We start from the raw sequence: 4,245 nt of genomic DNA on the forward strand, positions 1-4,245 counted from the left end.
TGTAGGTCACAGGTTGGTGAAGGGGACGGACTTGAAGACAGATGACTTACAGGCCAGTGAGTCAGGTAGTATAAAGTACCCCAGGAGGAAACGTGTAACCTGACCAAGGGGAGGGGCGCTGACTCACACAGAGGTGACGTTTGCATTATGAGGGTTCCCCGGCACTCACAAGGAAGGGAAATGCTGAGCGAGGGAACAGCTTGTGCAAGGCCAGCCACAGCAGTGCCAGTGACCTGTCAGAAGACTTGTGGGGCTGGACAGCACAGCACACAGAGGAGGCTGTGGGTTCACCTGTGCGGCTTTGAATGCCGACCTGAGTAGGCAAGATCTCATCCTGCCACAGCAGGAAGCCAATAGATCTTTTTTTTTTTTTTTTTTTTTTTTTTTTGAGACAGAGTCTCACTCTGTTGCCCAGGCTAGAGTGAGTGCCGTGGCGTCAGCCTAGCTCACAGCAACCTCAAACTCCTGGGCTCAAGCAATTCTCCTGCCTCAGCCTCCCGAGTAGCTGGGACTACAGGCATGCACCACCATGCCCGGTTAATTTTTTCTACATATTTTTAGTTGTCTGGTTAATTTCTTTCCATTTTTTAGTAGAGACGGGGTCTCACTCTTGCTCAGGCTGGTCTCGAACTTCTGACCTCGAGCGATCCACCTGCCTCGGCCTTCCAGAGTGCTAGGATTACAGGCGTGAGCCACCACGCCTGGCCCCAACAGATCATTTTAAGGTGTAGTGGGACACAATCTTTTCTCAAGTAAGAACACTCTGATCACCTGCATGAGCAGAAAATAGAGGCTGAAATCAGCAAAGAGGCTGTTGTCATGTCTTAGCAAACAAAGAAGCAAATAAAAAAATCCAAGACCACAAAACATGGAATGGAAATCAAGAAGAAAAGTGGATTTTGAGAGGTTTCTGTCTCACACTTCTATAAAAAGCCACATCTCCAGAATTCATAGTGACTTTTATTAAAAGTCCTGTTTTAGGGAGGTCCTCATCTGACAGCTCTAGGTAATTTTCTTAAAACTAATTCATCAAATAACTAATTATTTGATTTTTCTTATTTCCATTAAATAATATTCAATGTGTCTCCTTCAGCTGCAGCTGGAGACTGGGGGACAGAGGGAGACTATGAATGTCTTCTTTTTTTCTCGTTTAATTTTTTTGTATAAATTTAATTTATTTAAAAATATGGAATGCTTCATGAATTTGCATGTTGTCCTTGCGCAGGGGCCATGCTAATCTTCTCTGTTTCGCTCTAATTTTGGTATACGAGCTGCCGAAGCAAGCACGTGAATGTCTCCTTGATCATGGCATGTTTTCTAGTCAAGAACATACTCAGGCCGGGCGCGGTGGCTCACACCTGTAATCCTAGCACTCTGGGAGGTCGAGGCAGGAGGATCGCTTGAGGTCAGGAGTTCGAAACCAGCCTGAGCAAGAGCAAGACCCTGACTCTACTAAAAATAGAAAGAAATGATCTGGACAGCTAAAAATATATATAGAAAAAAATTAGCCGGGCATGGTGGCACATGCCTGTAGTCCCAGCAACTCGGGAGGCTGAGGCAGGAGAATTGCTTGAGCCCAGGAGTTTGAGGTTGCTGTGAGCTAGGCTGATGTCACGGCACTCTAGCCTGGGCAACAGAGTGAGACTCTGTTTCAAAAAAAAAGGAACGTACTCAAGAAAATATATTTATTTATAAAAAATTTCATATGAAAGACTTTATTTAAGAATATATACAAAAAACTCTTTATTTTTGACTCTGATGAATAATTGCAAATAATATATAAATTATACTCAAAGCAATAAGACTACAGACTCTGTGATTCCATTCTTGCGACACTCTGGGAAGAGCAGGATCACAGGACAGAAACCAGGTCCACTTGTCAGGGTTTGGGAGTCAGGAGAAGGGCTGGCTACAAAGCACCAGCGTGGAGGGATTTGAAGGACCCCAAAGGACTTAGCGTGGTGGATAAACGACGCCGTCATTTGCCCACATCCATAGAACTATGCACCACAAAGAGTGAATTCTACTGTGTGGAAATTTAGCAAATCAACCCGGATGTAGGGGGAGGCGGAATGCAGACTCTGGTAACCAATCACATAACCACAGTCAAGGAGGGGGAGAAGGAGCTGACTTAAATAATCTTGAAAACAGTGTTTGACCATAAGGCTAATGACAAAATAAACTTTATAGGAACAATGTACTTGAGTTGGTAAATTTGTTTCTCACATGGGTATGAATTAGCAATTCTGAGACCATTATTTGTTTATTAGGGCTGAACAAATAAGTAAAGAATATTGTTGATAATGAGAGCCATATCAGAGAAAGGAGTTAGAAATAAGGAGAGCAGGGAGGCTAGAATGAACCCCGTGTCGCTGGGTTGGAGCTGGAGCTGTCAAAATGCGCTCACGCTTGTGTTTAACATACACGTTGAACATCTCTAATCTGGAAATCTGAAATGCTCCAAATCCAAAACTTTCTGAGGGCCAAAATGATGCCACAAGTCAATGTACACAAACTTGGTTTCATAAACAAAATTATTTAAATATTGTATAAAATATGTATACAAAACATAAATGAACCTTATGTTTAGACTTGAGTCCCATCCCCAAGATATCTCACTATGTATATGCAAATATTTCAAAATTCAAAACAGTCTAAAATCTAAGACACTTCTGGTCTCAGGCATTTTGGATAAAGAATACTCAACCTGTATATGCGGACAGAGGATTACAGAAATAAACACGGAAATGTGTTTGAGGATGAGTTAGTACACATACATGTATTCCTTAGCTCTGACTCCGTGGGGAACAACAAGCGGTGACACCCGTCAGCAGCGAGCACACTCAGCACCCAGGTCCTGGTTTCCAAATACTATTCTCTAACAAAAAGAGGATGCACAGCTCTGGGGAGAAATGGCTGATTCCAGGGCCTGGACAGAAAAAATACAGAATGAGCATGGAGTGTCTTGTGATGCTAGAACATAAGAAAGTGCTTTCAAAAGGGGATAGACGATATTAAGAAGGCACTGGAGCCAACCTGGAAGAGCTTCCGACTGCCAAAGTCTGAGCAACAAAATAAATAATGATAGTATTGGATCATAACTCCTAGAACAAAGTAAATAGCTATGAGTCCATACTGATATAAACAAATAGCTGAGAGAAGGCACAACTTTTCCTTACAAAAGAATTCCTGCTGACACTTCATAATCCAATTGTCACCTTCTCTGTGAGTCAGCCCCTCCTTCCCTTGGTCAAGTTATACGTTTCCTCCTGGGATACTTTAATTTATACTACTTATATAAGTAATAAAAAAATTTTAAAAGAAAAAAATAAGTATGGCAGGAATGAGGAACACCATTAGAACCCACAGTAGTAACGGATGCACCGATGGATGTTAAAACTAGTGGGTGAAAGTTTAAGCAAAAGCAGGATATTTGCATTGTTGCAAATATCTCCCCCAAATATTTAGTAATTACAAAGGGAAAACATGGTAACTTTACGGTGGAGACTCCATCTCACAGCGCTTTGACGGAGCGACCAGGGTGAACATCCCCAGGGATGGGCGTGTTGATGCCCCGGCAGCTGTGCTGGGCCCCAGCAGGGCGCCCCCCCTCGGTGGCGGCCTTCCCGTAGGTCACAGCCTCCACTGGCTCATTCGGAAATCAGGCAGACCACAGTTGTGGGTCGTTTTATAAAATATCTGGCAAGGACTCTTCAAAAGTGTCAACGTCATGATAGACAAAGAAAGGCAGAGGAACTGTCACTGGCTGGAGGAGCTGATGACCCGGTGGGGGGGGAGGGTTCCCCGCATCGGATTCCGGAAAAGACAGAGGGCGGTAACGGACAGACGCGTGAAATCTACATAATTTCCGCGTGAAATCTGCATAAATTCCGTGGTTTCGTTAATAGCATTGTACCAACGATACCTTCTTAGTTTCATAATTGTATAATGTAACTTCTCAGTTCTGTAGATAGAATTAACTGTGCCACGTGGGGTGCTGGCGTGCGGGCACACCGCGGCCGCGGAGGGACGTGCGGGAGCTCTCCATGTTGCTGACATCAGCCTTTTCCACTCACCACCATACTCGCAAGGACCATGTTTTTTCCAACTCTTCTGTAAGTCTAAAATTATCTCAAGACAAAGTTTTAAAAGTTCTAAAGTAAAACGAAACACTCACGCCTGTAATCCTAGCACTCTGGGAGGCCGAGGCGGGTGGATCGCTCGAGGTCAGGAGTTCGAGACCAG

At 43.9% G+C, this 4,245-nt stretch overlaps 1 non-coding gene across 1 annotated transcript; it reads right to left on the reverse strand.

The window, feature by feature from the left end:
• Positions 1-1,180: 1,180 nt before the first annotated feature.
• Positions 1,181-1,287, reverse strand: LOC138396118 (U6 spliceosomal RNA). Its single transcript, XR_011235598.1, has one exon. It is a non-coding gene; the product is annotated as a U6 spliceosomal RNA (small nuclear RNA).
• Between the last annotated feature and the right edge of the window lie 2,958 nt (positions 1,288-4,245).

This window comes from Eulemur rufifrons, chromosome 15 (assembly GCF_041146395.1).
Source record: "Eulemur rufifrons isolate Redbay chromosome 15, OSU_ERuf_1, whole genome shotgun sequence".
Classification (NCBI taxonomy): domain Eukaryota; kingdom Metazoa; phylum Chordata; class Mammalia; order Primates; family Lemuridae; genus Eulemur; species Eulemur rufifrons.